The sequence below is a fragment of the Narcine bancroftii genome, chromosome 1 (assembly GCF_036971445.1).
Source record: "Narcine bancroftii isolate sNarBan1 chromosome 1, sNarBan1.hap1, whole genome shotgun sequence".
NCBI classification, from domain to species: Eukaryota; Metazoa; Chordata; class Chondrichthyes; order Torpediniformes; family Narcinidae; genus Narcine; species Narcine bancroftii.
This window is the reverse complement of record NC_091469.1, coordinates 117,347,209-117,365,619: the sequence shown is the minus strand read 5'-3', so window position 1 is coordinate 117,365,619 and position 18,411 is coordinate 117,347,209. Positions and strand designations below refer to the sequence as shown.

Here is an 18,411-nt window from a genome sequence, read left to right as displayed (position 1 = left end):
GATCAGAGAATTTCAAGCATATTTCAGGCTATTAGGTGCTGTCCTAACAAACCTCCCTCTGATTTGGATGTTTCATGTCTGAGTTTCGTATCATTTTGAAAATTATTCCCCAACTAGCCAAGCCCAGGAGATTCAATAAAAAAGCAGAATTCCTCATATGAGTATACACTGCTGTATACTTCCCTGCATTCTGTTCACTTTAGGTTTATTTTCAGTCCAGAAACCAATCTCACATCCATGTTCCCAATAGCCCTTGGCATTAGTGTGCACCGGCTGATATTTTTAATCAAATATCAGTTGTAATTTCCACATACTATAACCTCATTAACATCTCTGCAACTTAAGTAAAGAAGCCAAACATTAATCAAATAAGTAACTTTATGGCAATACTATATGTTGATTTTCATTTATGAGCCAATAGCTTTCAATTTGCCTGTTTACTTTACCCGAGATTAATGTATGCAGGTTACCCCACATCCATTAACATTAGACTGTCTAAGTCGTAATTTCTGGATTTTTCCTTCACTTTTTTTGAATGGAGATGTAACAGTTGCATCACAAGAGCTGAGGTATTGAAATGTTATTAATTGCACAGATTTTCCAGGCTCCAGTGAACATTTGCAGTGAAAGCATTCTCCACAGGGACAAATGATGGAGGAAGGGCAAGGTCCATTTTAGCCATCAAAGAAATAGATTCTTACAGAGCAGTTTTCCCATGTCAAAACCCTTAATAATGGCAGTATTTTACGAAGCTTTGTATCATGGCTCCCTTTTGAAACTGAAGTCAATGGGTATCAAGGGGAAAAACCTGCAAAAACTGGAGTTATACACCACAGAAAAGCAGGTGGTTTCTTCAGTTTCTCAAGTACGGTTGGAGTCTTCCATATAACCATATAACTGAATACGGCGTGGAAACAGACCATGTCGGCCCTTCAAGTCCACGCCGATTCACTTGAATGAATCATCTGAAGTTCATCAGGGCATTGTCCTGAGCCGATGCATCTTCAGTTACTTTATTGACAGCTTCTATTATCTAGTCATAAATGGGGATATTCATTGATAACATTAGAACTTTTTTTTTTCAAAAGGTTTGTTTCATAATAAAAATTAGGGATTGTCATAGACAACTTCAAGCTGAACACAAAGGTAATTTCAGGTTTGCTGTATCACGTAGGAATTTGGAGAAACATTAAATGAACTTTTATTGAATTTAGCATGTTTAATTCCATAATGATGCTGACACATTGCGTTAGTTCAACTGACTTAAAAATGTTTTGCCATTGATTTTCATTTGTACTCAGCATCTGATGCCTCTTGTGTCAGTGTCCAACAATAGTCGGCCAGCATTGATGGATCCCAATTGCCCTGATACCACTTTTCCATGGTCATAATGTCCTGGTGAAACCTTTCACCATGTTCATCACTGACTGCACCTAGATCAACAGGGAAGAAGTCCGTGCAAATACAGAAAATGAATTTTCAATGACATGTTGCACTTAATGGTTTTGTATGCTTGAACTTGAAATACGAAGGATGGGCCTGTCCTTGTTGTCCGAGCCATGTCCCAGTAAGTTGGATTCTGCACATCACCGATCCTTTGAGGAAAAGGTTTTCTAGACAAACACATTTGTTTACAGTGTTACGAGCCCAGAGGACCCCAAAACCCAGCAGCAATAGATATTCACCAGGACAAATGGTTACTTAAACAAAATTTGCTTTTAATTATCTTTAAACATGAAAATATAATTACACTTTAACTTATCCTTATTGACTTAACTAACCTAACTTAACCCAATTCTAATTCTAAATGCATGTGTATGTAATGTGTGTGTAAGTTCAGAAGTGTTCTTTGATTCACAGTCCAATCTCACTTTTTATTCCTCCAAGTTCACTGGTTGCAGGCAATTCTTATACTGTGCACAGAATTTAACATTTATGAAGTTCATCAGGCTTTGGTTCTTGAAAGGTAAATGGTTACTGCTCAGGAAGGTTCTTGTTGGTTTTCAGAGAGAGAGATTTGTTGTTCCAGGACATCCACCATTGATTCCTTTTTATTCAATCACTCCAGTGTCTTGCTGATGAAACTTTCCCCTTCAGGGTTCTCCAGATGATAAGCTCTTTCTTTCAGGTCATCACAGAGTTCTTTTCTGTTTCTCTTATTCCATGTGAAACATTAGACAGCCAGTTCTCTCCTCTTGCATGAACCACAAGGGGTTTGACCAGGCCATCCTCCAAATGGGGCTTTCCACAAGCTTGCCAGCTTATCCTGTTCCAGTCCCAGCTGCTTCTGCTGGCTGTAACGCTGTAGAATAATCTCTCTCTCTCTTACTCTCTCTCTCTCTCTCTCCCTTAGAGAGAAAGCCTGTTTGACTCTCTCTGCTTCCAAAATCACACGAATCTCTTAGAACAGCAAGCTCTACTCCAGACAGAAGGCGGCTCCGACAAGATCTTTCATCGGTTGCCTTTTGTAAACAATAATCTATTAGTAAAGTCTCTTGGGCATTCTCCAAAGCTCTTGCAAAAGCTATGGAGCCAATATGTCTAGCATTAGCTGAGCTCTAGTACTTCAAATAAGATCTGTTTAAAGTATTTTTATGTGACCTACTCCAACAGACCTTTCCCAATTTATCTCCCAAAAATATATCTATATACTCTGTCACAATAGGGCCTTCAGGCAGTGGTCAGCACAGAATGTCCTGCAAACAATTAGAGACAATGACTCTATGGACACAGTTGGGTGGTTCCCAGAGCACACCGGTCCAGATCATCTGGTGAAATGGCTCATTGCCAGTGCTCACATACAAGCACTAAAACTTGGCCTGGTGATTGGTGAGAGGAGCCCTCCTAGTCAGATTTTTCCTGTAGATTTGGAATATCACCTACCTGAGATGACTGCGGTGGAGGAGAGACAGTTGCCTACCATTCTGCAGAATGCACATTCACTAAGAATGTGAGGAGAAGGGTGCAAGAGTCATGTCAGCAGCAAGGCAAGAGAGAATTGTTCTCAGGGACACACACAGAGTCAGACATCTAGAACTATTGGAAGACCATCGACTGGGTGAAAGGCATACTTTGGTCTCCCCGAATCATGTTGGTCTTTCAGCACATTCTAGGCTGCAGGAGTACTTGTTGAGGGACGCACTGAGGCTTGGTGCCACCAAGGCCACAGTCTGGATTCCTTCCATTACCGGACATTGAGGGGCTGAGACTGAGGGGATGTCCCTCAAACAATAGAGGGGGAGTATCAACAAGGAACCACAGTGGTAGCAATAGTGTAAATAGAAATTAATGTAACAATGTACAGTAATGGAAATGTATGGATACAAAACAGAGGTGGATAGAGACTTTGAACTGTTTTCCTTTGGTAAATAATTTATTGCGACTAAAGTCTATTTTTGGTTAAAAAAATTAATCTCATGACTGCAAGATCAGGTCAGAGATGAGGCGAGTAATTCACCTCCTGTACACAAAAGCCTTTACACTGTTTTAAAGACATGTTAGGAATGTGCTGAAATACTGTCCGGACAAAATAGCCCACCTGATTACTGTATTTTAAGGTATATAGGATCCACTGGCATATAGTAACCCCCATTTTTATCGTGAGATTTCAGGAAAAATCATGCACCTCGATGGAAACCCTTCGGCCTAGTATGGCCGAGATACTGAAGCCTCCTCACACACGAGCAATAGTAGCACGCCGAGGCTCAGGCTGCTCCCCCACACTGTGCAAATGATGATTGATTGACAGGCGCACTGGGACCCATGGGTGCACAAGGATGGGAGGGAGAGAAGCCAGGACAATAGGCAGGCCCAGGCCCACTGTCACTGGGAGCAGATGATAAATCGCTTGTTTTGAGTGGAGCACTGGACCTTGATGTTCAGGCTACATGCTGAGCCTTTGTTTGACGAGTATGGCCCCCTGAAAAGATTGAATGAGGCACAGGGGTGGATAGCAGTGAGCGAGTGGCCTGTTGAGCTCAATCTCATTCCATTTGTTCAGGAATCTATATTTGTCAAACAAAGCCTGATGATTGAGGCCCAGCACCCCCCTCAAAGCACTATGAGAGAGAGTGAGCAGGAAGGAGGAAGGGTGTGAGTGGGTTGGTGGGAAGGAGGGAGAGAGTGAGTGAGCCTTCTTACCAGGGGAAGTGAGCAGCAGCAGTGACTCTAGAAAGCTTGGACCACCCTAGGGAAGGGCTCTTGAAACTGGGTGAGTAGTCCAAAATGGCAGCACAAAATGGTAGCACCAAAATGTCACCTTCACATTTAGGACCTGGGGAGGTTTTTGAGGTGATATTTTTAGGGAAAAAAAGGAAGGATCCTATATGCCGTAAAATACAGTACCTTCTGGATTGAGTTCACAGTGGCTGCAGTTTGTGGCATGTATAAAATTATTTGCAAATGTTCTCTAAGTCTACTCCAAGCGGCATGGAGTTAACGCAACACTATTACAGCGCTTGCAAGCCAGGTTTAAATCTGGCATTGGCTCTAAGCAGTTTGTACTGCCTGCATGAGTTTTCCCTAGGTGCTCCAGTTACTTCCCACCTTCCAAAATATATGGGGTTTGTGATGCAGTGTTAGGCAGAATCAGATCAAGATAAAGACTGTACAACAGGCTTTAATCCACTAAGACTTCCACAGAGCCAGGCTGGCTGTGGCTTCAGCAACTCTGAATGTGGCCTCGGGAGGCCGGCACAGGCTTATATCCCAGAGGGTAATTGACACCCGACCGGGTGGGACTTGATCCATTCAGGCCGACCGATTGACAGCCGGCCAGGTGTTGTCCTGTCTCCTTACACTCCTGCAGGTACAGAGGTTGCCCCTTGCAGTAGGCCGGAGGTACAGGGTTAGTAGGTTAATTGGGTGTATCTTTGTGGAACAGGTTTCAATGGCCTGAATTGGCTTCTACCATGTTGTAAATAAATATAAAACACCAACCTCACAAAGTTGCAGATGTTTCCACCAAGAAGGACAAGGGCAGCATTGGAACCTGAGGTTCCCCTCCATATCACGCATCTTGATTTGTAAATATAATGCCAGACTGTTACAGACTGTCAGTCCTAGAACTCCCTATAGTTTCTGCACCAAAGCAGTCATTGCCTGTGTGTTTATGGGTGAGGCACAGAACTATTACTAGGTAGCTTAGTATTTCCAAACTAACAGGCAACATTGGTAATGGGCTGTCACCCTGGAGCATCGAGGAGTATGATCTAGAACTCACATGCAACTTTCAAAAAAAAAACAAAATTGGCATTGGCATGATGGTCCCATCAACATCGCGGTGAATCCCTTCTGCATCCTTTCCAACTTATTAACAGCTTTCTGATGCATGAGTGCTAAGAAATGCACACAGTACCCCGTTTGGCATCACCAACACCTTGTATAGCTGTATCGTGATCCCAATTTAATACCTTCCTCATTACCATGGTCTTTTTCCTGGAGTAGAGGAGTCTAAGTTCAGAGGGACAGATTTATAAGGGATCTCAGATGCATCTTTTTCACACAGAAGGTAATAGTTATGTGTGGAACGAGCTGCTAGATGAAATGATTAAGGAGGGTACAATTAAAACATTCACCAGGCATTTTGCCAGTAAGTTAGGTAGGAAAGATTCAAGGGACATGGGCCAAATGCAGGCAAATGGAACTAAATTAGGTAAACAATTTGTCAGCATGAACAGGATGAGATGAAGAATTTGCTTCTGTGCTGTAAAACTGCATGGCTCTGGAACTCAAGAATCCTCAGAGAGAAAAGCAAGAGATACGGGTAACGGAAATCTAAAATTAAAGTAGATAATGCAGGTAAGGGAGCATCTGTAAAGAGAGAGAACAGTTGGCGTAGCGGTCAGCGCAACACTGTTACAGCACCAGCAAGCTGGGTTAGAATCCGTATCTGTCTGTATGGAGTTTGTTCATTCTCCCTGTGTAGAGCGACTTTGATCTATTAAATCACACATGTCAAACTCAGGCCCGCGGGCCAAATTTGGCCCGTGATATAATTATATTTGGCCCACAAGATCATATCAAATATGTATTAGAGCTGGCCCGCTGGCCGCCGTGCCATTATAGCGCATGCACAGCTAATACTACAAATTCCAGATTGCTTTGCAAATGCATTGGCGCTGGCACGTCAGCCCGCTAATCGCCCCCACCTCCTCTGTTCACTCTCATTAGCATCTGTGACCTGTCGCCTAACTCATATGTAATAAACCCCTTACGAAAAATGGCCAAACGAAAGACAGAAAACAGGACCTTTCAAGACAGGTGGGAGGCAAACTCTGACCCCACAGTTTGATGAACTTGCATCTAAGAGATGCCAAGTATCTGGTTTAGACCCAGGTGCATCAGAGTAAATCACAGTGTAACAAGCTAAGCTTGGATTCATATTTTCTTTGGTTAACTTTGGACTGTTCATAGTTGAAAGATTGGATTTTCATTGAAGCAAGTTGTTATTTTTTTGACTTGTTGGCTTGTGAAAAAAAATACATTTAAAAGGAGCTTAAAGGCTATAGAGAAATATTATTTATTGAATATTTTATTTCTCATTTGTTAATGCTTCTTCTGGAAAGAGTTTAACCAAAACTATTATTAAACATTTATTTTAATAAGAAAATGTTTAACATTACATATGTTGAAAGAAGAGAAAACATGCAGAAAATTTTCAATAAATACTTAGTTTGGCCCACGATTAAGTCCAAGTTTTTAATTTTGGCCCTCTGCGAATTTGAGTTTGACACCCCTGTATTAAATAGTCACTTGAAGGCTAAATGAAACACTCTTATTTGTGACGTGCTTCAATTATTTCCAAAACAATGTATTTAAATCCTTTATTTTAACACAAACTTGAAATTATCTTCTTTAATGTTGAAGTGTCCATAAATAACATCCTTATAAAAGTTTAATAACATCTGTATTGATCTCTAGGAATACAGAGTAACATTCATGAAAAAATGAATACAGTGAAAGCAGACAACAAAAATTATGAGCGTTTCACTCACCCTTCTCTATGTCGCCATGTTGTATAATGTCATACATTACCGCGTATGCCCCAACCGGCACTCCAATTCACGAACACACTGCGCCTTCTCCAGCCAGCAGTCGAATATACTAACACACTGCGGATGCTCCTGGAACTTGCGCATGCGCATAAGAACAAAAAATGGCCACAGAAAGCCAACTGAATCCAGGACACCTCCAACACCTGCGTAGGGACCGATAGGATGCCTACCAACAAGGTAAGTAAACAAATTACAAATTTTGGCTCCTATACCGTGTCTGTGTGGGTTTCCTCTGGGGGCTCCGGTTTCCTCCCACCCTTCAAAATATACTGGGATTATAGTTCAATTGGGTATAATTGGGTGGCATGGGCTCATGGGCCTGTTATGTTGTTTTTTTAAAAACACTTTTTCCAGAGTTGCAGCATCTGTAAGTTTGCAGGGTTTCAGAGAAAAGGTTACATAGGTTCTAAAGGACAACTTTAAAAAATAATTTGTTACACTATTTAAATGATAGGATAGGTTCCTTGGAAGGATAGTGAACTGTACCATAGATGAACTTGTTAAACTGAAACCTGCAGAGAAACACAGTACCCTTCTGGTTTGCCCCTTGTTCTAAAAGGACCAGCATATCACTGGGGTGGGGACTCACTTTTGTAACGGGAGTTCATATCTCCTGTTATATGAACAACATCCTGGCTAACCAGCTCCGCAACATCCTTGTGAATCATTTCCAGATTAATAACATTCTTGCCATAACTAGACAACATGAACTCCACTCACTTCAGCTGCAGTCTCACCAACATTTTGTGCAGTTGTAAAATGACATCCCAACTCTTGTACCCAGGGTCCTTACCCATGAAAGCAAGCAGGCCTTTTCTCCCTGCAGCTCCCCCCCACCCTTACCTACCACAGAACTATTCACTTGCATCTCTTGATTACTCTGGAGCAAAATACTCTTCAGGGCCCTATCAATTACTGTGATTCAAAAGAAACCTGTATTGGTTTCCTTGAATTGCTCTAATAGAACCTCCAGGTGGTGATCTAATCACTATGACATCCAAGCCCCAGAGAAGAACTAGATCCCAGTTTGACTCCAGGTTGACTGATTTGCATAATGTGGTGGAATGCGGTACTGCAGGCAAGACCTCACTGAGCTGGGCAGACTGGCCTGCCTTCTGTACCTGTAGCTCCTCCCCGTAAGATCCCTAATAAAGGCAGATAGCCCCTTGTCTCTTCCCTCCATAACTGCCTTGGATGTGAGCCAGCAGCATGTAGAGGCATGCCAAGGTTTTCTGGTTAATAAAGCCTTTGACTACTTGCTTTGTATCTGCAGGTGGTCATTGATCGTGCCAAACATATGCTTTAGGGCAGAGGTCATATAATGGCGCTCACCCTCTGGAGCATCAAAGTGCTTGTTGAAACATAACAAATTAGTCTGATATTTCGCATTGCAGATAGTGGGGACCCTATTTTCTATTGTACAGTAAAACTCCATTACTCAGGATTTTGGTTGAGCTGATCTGGTAGACTTTCTGGGCTATTGGATATTATTCTAATAGCATGGAAATTGAGGCCCTATGTTTAAAGGGATTGTGGGAATTGCACCCCCAATGTTTAAAAGAAGTATGGGAAATGGAGCCTTGGTGGCTTAAAGGGAACATCTGAACTGGGACCCTATCTATTAAAGGCAATGTGAGATAGGGTCCCAGTGTATTAAAGACAGTGTAGGAACCAAAGGCCCAGTTTGTTAAAGGGAGGGCAGGAATCTACACCCAGTAAGACAAGTGCTGAACCATTGGGATTTCCAAACAATCAAACTTCAGATTATTGGAACTTTACCAAATTACTACACTTTTAATTACAACTCCTTTCCGAAATCAATGTTTTGGATTTGAACAAAATTGTCCCATCGACAGAATTACTAAGAGGATTGTTCAGTCAGTGAGTTTGCTCTTAGTGAATTGGAAAGGCAATAGGAATGCTGGAGATGGAAATATGATTTTATTCCCCTGAATTAATGAAATCGCTGAGTAACAAAATGTAAGCAAAAGTAAAATCTTATGTTTCATTGATTTTTCTTTAGATTATTTAATTAATTAATGCATTTCTGTAAACGTTTTGTACCAAATGAAGCGCATTATAATTTCAACAGCTGTTTGACCAAAATAAATAAATCCTATCCCAGAAACTACATTTACCACTTGAATTTACTGTTTCCATTTTGCAAGCTGTATTGCCATCAGAGCAAGCTGTAGCTCAAAAGCATTTGCAAGAATAAATTATCATATATAAAGAGCCTTATTCTCACTTGTTAAGGTGGTATATTTGATTAATTCTTCCCAAAACAAGTGTGGGTGCTTAATTATACTGTAGTTTCTGATATAAGATATTGCTATCAGAATTTGCTATATTCTCAAACACAGAAAAAAATGATACACTGCTGTGCCAGTGCCCAAACTGCTCCAATGCTTTCTAATCAGATTTTTTTCATTATAATGTTTGAAGACACTTTTATTTTTCCTATTTATATCCACAAAATGGCCCTTGAGGTAGATAACAAGCTTATCCCTAGCCTTAGGATATGTGTTCAAAACAAGAGCACTGACCATTTATGCCGATGGATGCTGTCTGACCTGCCGAGTTCCTCCAGCAATTTTTTTGTCTGCTCAAGCTGTTATTTCTGATGTGTTAGAGCTCAGTTGCCAAAAGGACATTTGGCTAAAAATAACCAACACTGACAGTATTCCAAAATTCCGAAGTCAGTAGTTTTGAGAAAATGGATGACAATTTCCATGAGTGGAAAAACAATGACTCCAATAATTCTTGAAATCAGGTTAGATCAGGTGCACATTCAAACACATGCATTACATATGATTTTCCTTTACCGATAAAGAGTCCAGCATTTTTTTAAAAATTATTTAAGATATGAAGCAGTTTTGTTGTTTTGTAGAGTTTTTAAATTATCTGGGTTTTTTTTGCTAATAATATTTTATTTCTAAATTTGATTGGCATATCTGGTGAAATGCAACTCCAGTGTAGGTCCAATGGGACATCTATATGTAGCTCGACTAAGAGCACTCCAGACCAGAGAGAGTACAACACGCTTTTATTCAGTAAGAATAGCACACATAGTCTTTGGACTGAACTAGGGTTTTGGCAAGGATTCAGGGTTCATATCAAGATACTTGGGGGAAGAGTCGGGGGAGGAGCCAGTCCTTAGAACATCACACCAGTAGTGAATTCGCAATTGACTACATTCACCCCTTCCTTCAGAATGAAGCCGGCGGGTGAAACATAGAACATGGAATAGTTAAAAAAAAATATTTACAATATTTACAAATTCAACCTGTCAGGAGGCCTGGAGGTGCGGGCAGATCGCCATAGTGTAGGCAGGCACTGGACTTCCTGATCCTCTTGTGGTTCCGGGACCTCGGGGTGGGGGTGATCCGGCTCTGGTTGAGGAGTGGCTGGAGCCACTTCCTGAGACGTCTCACCTTTGTCCTTTGGTGTTGCCCAGGGAACCCTGAGTAGGTCCTGACTCCCTCGGGGTGGTGGACCCTCAGTTCCAAGAGATGCCAGGTCCCTGATCGAGACAGTGTCCTCCCTGCCATATGCCACATAGTCGTATGTGGGGATGGCATGGATTAAGTGCACCTTCTCGACCAGGGGATTGGTTTCGGTCCTCCTCACGTGCTTTCGAAGCAGCACTCATCCTGGTGCTATAAGCCAAGCTGGGAAGGTGGTCCCTGATGTTGGTTTTCTCTCGAATGAAAACATCAGCTCATGAGGAGTCACATTGGTCGCAGTGCAGAGTAACGACCTAATGGAGGAGCGACATGGGTAGGACCTCCTGCCAATTTGAATCTGGAAGTCCAATTTTACAGCCTTCCATACCGTAGTGTTCTCTTTCTCAACCTGTCCGTTGCCCCCAGGGTTTATAGCTAGTTGTCCTGCTGAATAAACTGACATAGATCCTCGCTCATAAATGATAAGCCCTGGTCACTATGGATGTAGCTGGGATACCCGAACAGGGTGAAAGTGGAGTTTAGGGCCTTAATGATGGATCGCGTGGACGTGTCCGAGCAGGGAATTGTGAACGGAAAACGAGAGTACTCGTCAATGACTGTGAAAAGATACACGTTGCCGTTCGTGGAGGGAAGGGGTCCCTTGAAATTGACACTGAGTTGTTCAAAGGGCCGGAATGCCTTTATTAGTTGCATTTTGCTGAGGCGGTAGAAGTGCAGCTTGAACTTGGTGCAGACCTGGCAGGACCTGGTCATTTCCCTGACATCCTCAATTGAGTAGGGTGAAATGCATGCCTTGACAAAATGAGCCATTCGAGTGATGCCTGGGTGGCAGAGTTCATTGTGCAGTGACTACAACTGGCCGGAGTGTGCAGAGGCACAGCTTCCTCTGGACAGAACATCTGGAGGCTCATTGAGGGAACCAAGTCGGTAGACTATATCGTAATGTAGGTCAAGAGTTCAATCCTCCACTGAGTGATTTTATCATTTTTAATTTATTGCCTACACTATGGCGATCTGCCCGCACCTCCAGGCCTCCTGACAGGTTGAATTTGTAAATATTGTTGGACATAAATGCCACTGATTCACACTGAGGAGTGTGAATTTCCTGCCCACCATGTAGTGCCTCCAGTGCCTGATGGCCTCCACAATGGCTTAGGCCTCTTTCTCCACTGATGGATTCCTAAGATCGAGGCCTTGTAGGGCCTTGGAAAAAAATGCAACCGGCTTACCCACCTGATTAAGAGTCGCAGCCAGGGCTATGTCAGAGGCACTACTTTCCATCTGGAAAGGTACATTCTCGTCCACCACATGCATGGTGGCCTTCGCATTGTGGCTTCAGATGTAGATGAGGGCCATTTGATAGTTAGCTGTCGGTGGGAAGGAAGTGGTTTTTAAGAAGGGATGAACCTTGTCTGCATATTGAAGGCATAATATGAGAAGAAGCCTAGGTACCTCCTCAAAGCTTTTATGGTCCTTGGGGTTGGGAGTTCTAACAGGAGACGCATCCTGTCGGGGTCGGGGCCGATGATGCCATTCTCCACCATGTAGCCCAAGATGGCTAAATGTTTAGCTCTGAAACCACACTTACTGGTGTTGTAAGTGAGATTCCGGGCCATAGCTGCGTGGAGGAAATTCTGGAGGTTGGTGTCATGGTCCTCCAGAGAGTGGCCACAAATGGTAATGTTGTCAAGGTAGGGGAAGGTGCTCTTCAACTTAAATTCACCCACCATTCGTCCATCTGTCTCTGGAAGATTGAGACCCCATTTGTGATACCAAAGGGAACCCTCTGGAACTGATAGAGTCTCCCATTTTCCTCTAAAGTGGTGTAGGGATGGTCCTCAGAATGGATTGGCAAATGGCGGTAAGCAGCTTTAAGGTCGATGGTTGAATAAATCTTATACTGCACAATTTCGTTCACCATGTCCGAAATACGAGGGAATGGATATGCGTCCAGAAGTCCAGTAGTTTGGTTATAGATAATACTAGCCTGGACTTTTCTTCCCCCTTTAACACAACCACCTGTGCTCTCCATGGGCTGGTACTGTGCTCGATAATGTTCTCATCGAGCAGTCGCTGTGTCTCAGCCTTGATGAATGCCCAGTCCTCTGCGCTGCAGCACCTGTTTTTAGTAGCAATAGGTCTGCAATCGGCACTCAGATTCGGGAACAGAGGGGGTGGATCTCTATTCAGTGTGGAGAGACAGCAAATGGCATCAGAGTTTTGGGCCATTCTGTTCCGAACTGTAATGGGAGGGAGAGGACCAGAATACTCCAGGGTCATGTTTTCAAAGTGACACAAGAAGTCAAGACCCAACAAAACCAGCACACAAATTCTCAAGTTCATACATTCTGAACTTGCAGAACACCCCCTCTTGCAAAGATAACTGGACCATACAATATATGTTTTTGAATATTTACCAACTGCTTATGGGATGCTAAAAAATACAATAAATAGAAGGATATACTTTAAGATTGAATTTTTGGTCTGTCTCTGCAGTTCAGTTCGTGCCCGTTAACCCCCACCTTCATCATGGAATTGTTCAGTTGGTGTGGTATCTCTTGATCCAACTCCATCACTGCCAGGACTCCGGAGACGCCATTGTTCCCTTCACTGAAGTCACTCCCCCCTTTCAGATCCTTGTGCAGGTAAGATGGTGGGGATCACCAGGCACAGCAAGATGGCTGTCCTCCTCCTTCTTCTTCTTCGGTCATAGATGGCACCAATTTTCAAAACCAGGAGAGTGGCGGAGACCACGCGATGCAGCAAGATGGCTGCCCTCCCTCCTTGTCTGATGAAGATGGCACCATTTCCAAAAAGTGACAGGATGGCTACTGGGGTTTCCCACATTGCTGCTTTCGCCATGCAGCCCTGCAGGAAGGCCATGGCGTACAACACCGGCACCGGGAGGCCGTGGGTTTAGATTTGAGGCTCGTCAGGGATTGGACATTTTGACAAAATGAAAAATTAAAATGGATCTTCTACCACAGCACAATTTAGTTCATTTTGTTCATGTAATTTTTTTAAAATGTAGACATACAGCATGGTAACAGGCCCTTTCAGCCCACAAAGCCATGCTGCCCAATTATACCCATTTGACTTACAATCCCTTTCCGCTTTGAACGGTGGGAGGAAACCCATGCAGACACAGGGAAAGCGTACAAACTCCTTACAGATGGCATCAGATTCGAACTGTAACAGCATTGCACTGTTACGCTAACTGTGCCTCCCTGGTTGGACAAAAATAATTCAGTGAAAGCTACTGGAGTGTACAAGAAAGCAGCAAGACTTCAGGAGGTTGAAATGAAAAGTAAGCTCATAAACAGTGTTATCATAAAAGCGAGTGATGTACAGGATCGCTCAAGGCTTATCACTCGCTCCTTTACCTTGATAACATTGTGTGGAACTTATCTAGACAAAAGGCTGTCAAGTCTGAAAATGATTCAGAAATTGGGGCAGGGTTGTTTAAGGGAACAGACGGATGGAACACATGGAACTAAAGAACTGAGTGAACAAAAGATGTGTAATGTCCAATGCAGATGATGAGGCTGGAAAAAGAAAGCAGTGTAAGTATATTATGAATTGTGATAAATGACTGTGCACCACACAGGAAGGGGATCTGGGATTAGCAGAGAATTGTTTGCTGAATCCACAAACAGTGAGATGGATTGCCATGGTTAGGGAAAGGAATTTGACCCAATGATCCACAGCAGACTGCAGTCACCCAGAAGAGTTGCATGATTCCATTATCCTCGTTTTCTGAGGTTTCACAGTTCATTTGCTCGAGTTGCAGCAAGTGAAACAGCCATAAATGTTCAGCCTGAATGTCTGGTAACAGTGAAGTCAATGGAACCCAAGGTTTATAATTGGAGGGGTAAAACTGAATTTCCATGGTCTAGCAATGCCGTTGTTTAGGGCATTGATTCAGAGAATCTCTCCTATTGCTCCTAAGAAATTCTGTTAGAAGTGGTTGGGGTGCTGTGGGAACAGTCATTGTTTTTTTTGAAATACAAGATGGCGAAACCTATTGCACGGGTCCCGATGATGGCAGATAGTTGAGATATTTTTATTTTCATGCTACCTTAAGCTCCAGAGAGATTAGAAATAAATATAATCACACACACACACACACACACAGACACACACACACACACACACACACACACACACACACACACACACACACACACACACACACACACACACACACACACACACACACACACACACACACCTGACATTTTTACATGAAAGCTGGCTCACTACTCAATTAGCACAATTAGAATATTACAGACAGGCCTTTAATGGCCTCCTGAGCCTGATATTTTGTAGCACAAAACTAAAAGAAACTTGATAAAGGGTTCAGACCCGTAACATTGAACTGACCATTTCTATATCCATGAATGCTGTCTGACCCACTGAGTTCCAACAGTTCTTTGCACGTTGTAGTATATGCTGAGTACATTGGATTTTCCTTACCTGTTAGTTAAGCACAAATTGAACCTCAAAAATAAATCAGCAGAAGTATCTGAACAGCAGTTCTGGGAATTTTAATTGTTTCTTGTGACCCTCTCTGGAGGCACCATAGGGAGCTACATGGAGAGTCTTTGTCATGTAATATTAAGGCAGAGACTTATTCAATGCTCTTTTTATTGTTTGGAATATTTAATTGGTAGGTGGCCGTTTTAATGTCTACTCTTGTGTAGTTCGTTTATGTATAAATAAATATTACTGTCACATTTGGTCTGAAAGAAAGGGTTCAGTAGAGTGATGATTTTACAATTATTGGAGCAGATTAAGACTACATAGTAATTTAGTTTGGAGAAACAATAAACTAAGTTTCCGTTCAATTTGTTATGTGAAGTGGTCTCCGAACATATTGATCCGTGGTTGCATCTGTTCAAAATATCACTTGAATAAAATGTAAAAATAAAAAAGTAAAAGTGTTAAACAATATTTCATTAATATGGACAATTCATCATAATAAACGTCAAAAGATAAATAAATGAATATTCACAGTTGCAATGAGTGGTGTTTCATTAGTTCAGAAAGCCCTTTTGATGGTCCTGTGGTAGTTTATGGATAAAAACTGTTCTTGAACCTGGAGGTGCTGACTTCAGGCTTCTGTACTTTCTGCAAGAAGAAATAGTTAGCAAGGTGATGAATCTTTTATAAAGTTGGCTGTACCTCAATATATATTTTCAATGGATGGGAGATCAGTGCACATGATGAGTGGCTAGGTTTGCCACTTCCTGTAGCCTTCTGCATTCCTGGGCACCTGAGTTTCCAAACTGAGTTATGATGCAGCCAACAAGTATATTTTCCACAGAACATCTGTCGAAGCCTGATGCCATTTTCGATGATATACCAAATCTTCTCAGAAAGTAAAGGTGTTGGTGTGCCTTCTTCATAGTTGCTCGAAGTGCTGGCTCCAGGAGAGGTCCTCTGATGTATGGATTCCCAGGACCTTGAAAGTATTAAGCAGGTATTGAAAGTATTCCTTCAACTTCTCTCCACTACTGTCTCATCAATGCGGACAGATATGCAGTGCCTCAACCTTGGATGAAAGAAAGATTGTAGTTCTGGTACTGCACAACCAGAATCTCAATCTCTATCCTTTATTTTGATTCAGTTTTGCAGTTAGCAATAGTTGCTACATCAGCATATTAAAGATTGCAGTGGAGCCAAACTTGGTTATGCAATCGTCAGTGTAGAGGGAATAGAGTAGAAAACTAGCACACATCCTTGAGGTACCCCCGTGTTGAGAGTCAGCGAGGAGGAGGTGATTTAATTCAGAAATATAACACAGTAACAGGCCCCTCCGCCAACGAGCCTCTCTGCCCAAATACACCCATGTGACCAATTAACCTACTAACCCCATATGTCTTTGGGACAGGAGGAAATGGGGAGAAAATATAAACTCCTTAAAGATAGTATCATATTCGACGTTGGTCACTGGTGCTGTAATTGCATTGTGGTAACCGCTTTGTTAACTGTGGTGCCCTGAATATTGCCAATCCACACTGTGTGATCTGCCATGAGAGCATTGAGCAACCAGTTGCAGAGGGATGAATAGAATCCCATATTCCCAAGTTTGATTATTAGATTTGTTGGTATGATAGTGTTAAATGCTGAACTGTAGTCAACGAACAGCCTGACAAATGTGTTTCTGTGGTCCAGGTAACCTAATCCAGACTGGAGGGGCAGTGAGATGATATAATGACAGGCAAATTGAATTGGGCCCAGGTCCATAGCCAACCTCTAAAAGTACTTTACCACAGTAGATTTGAGTGTCATTAAAGTAGGTCACCTTTCTCTTCCTGGGAACGAGTATGATGGATATAACCATATAACAATTTACAGTACGGGACAGGCCATATCAGCCCTTCTAGTCAGCACCGATTTACGTGAAACTCCACTAGTTCCACCTACCCACTCCCTTGCCCATAACCCTCCAACCCTCTCACATCCATGTACTCATCTAACTTCCTCTTAAATGACAGAATTGTCCCTGCTGCATCTACTTCTTCCGGTAGATCATTCCACTCAGCCACCACTCTCTGAGTGAAGAAGCATCCTCTTATATTACTCCTAAAGTTTTGCCCCCTAACCCTTAACTTATGTTCCTTTGAACCAATCTCCCCTACCCTCAGGGGAAAGAGCCTATTCACATCTATTCCCTTCATAATTTTTAAATACCTCCATCAAATTCCCTCTCAACCTTCTACGGTCCAATGAATAAAGTCCCAGTCTACTCAGTTTTTCTCCATATTCAAGATACTGCAATCCAGGCAACATTTTTGTAAACCTTCTTTGCATCCTCTCTACCTTATTTATATCCTTCCTAAAATTTGGAGACCAGAACTGCACACAATACTCCAAACTTGGCCTCACCAATGCCTTAAACAGTCCAAATCCTTCTGTAGTCCATGAAAAACCTCCTCACTATCCACAACTCACCCTATTTTTGTATCATCCACATATTTACTCACCCAATTTACCACCCCGTCATCCAAATCATTAATATAAATGGCAAACAACAAAGGACCCAACACTGATCCCTGAGGCACACCACTTGTCAACGGCCTCCATCCTGACAAATATTTGTCCACCATAACTCTCTGGTGCCTATCTTCCAGCCTCCTTTGAACCCATCTGACTATCTCTATATTAATCCCTAGAGACTGAACCTTCCTCTCTTACTAAAATCCAAGTAGACCACATCAGCTGCTCTACCTTCATCAACCTTTCTGGGCACCTCTTCAAAAAATTCAACAAGATTCGTCAAACATGATTTTTCCCTCACAAACCCATGTTGGGTGTCCCTGATTAATCCCTGCCTTTCCAGATATTTATACATATTATCCCTAAGAATTCCTTCCATTAGTTTCTCCACCACCGATGTCAAACTTACTGGCTGATAATTGGTTGGCCTACACCTTGCGCCATTTTTAAACAATGGAACCACATTTGCATCCCGTCAATCCTGCAGCACCACACCCTCCTCCAGTGACCATTGAAAAATCACTGTCAGAGCCTCCACTATTTCCTTCCTGACTTCCCTTAAGGTCCTGGGAAAAATCCCATCAGGACCAGAAGACTTATCTACCTTTATATACCACAGCAATTCTAAAATCCCTTCTTTACTAATCCCTATCATTTCCATAACTAACTCTTTTGCCTCACTTATTTAATATCTCTTTCCCTCGTGAACATTGTGAATATCTTTATGAAGTCGGTGAGGATCTCAGACCGTAGCAGCGAGAGGATGAATTGCCTACAAAAACTCCAATCAGATGGCCCATCCAAGTTCTGCCACAGTTTGGAAGCCCCTCTCTCAGCCTGAGGAAACCTGAGGACTGGGACTTGTAGGTCCAAGGACAGTTTCTTTC

At 42.4% G+C, this 18,411-nt stretch overlaps 1 long non-coding RNA gene across 1 annotated transcript in view; it reads left to right on the top strand.

The window, feature by feature from the left end:
* LOC138743221 (uncharacterized) overlaps positions 1-15,461 on the top strand; it is a 45,154-nt gene extending 29,693 nt beyond the window's left edge. Inside the window, exons 2-3 of the long non-coding RNA XR_011344749.1 lie at positions 7,089-7,232; positions 13,019-15,461. This is a non-coding gene — a long non-coding RNA (uncharacterized lncRNA). The remainder of the gene's footprint in view (positions 1-7,088; positions 7,233-13,018) is intronic.
* Positions 15,462-18,411: the final 2,950 nt, after the last annotated feature.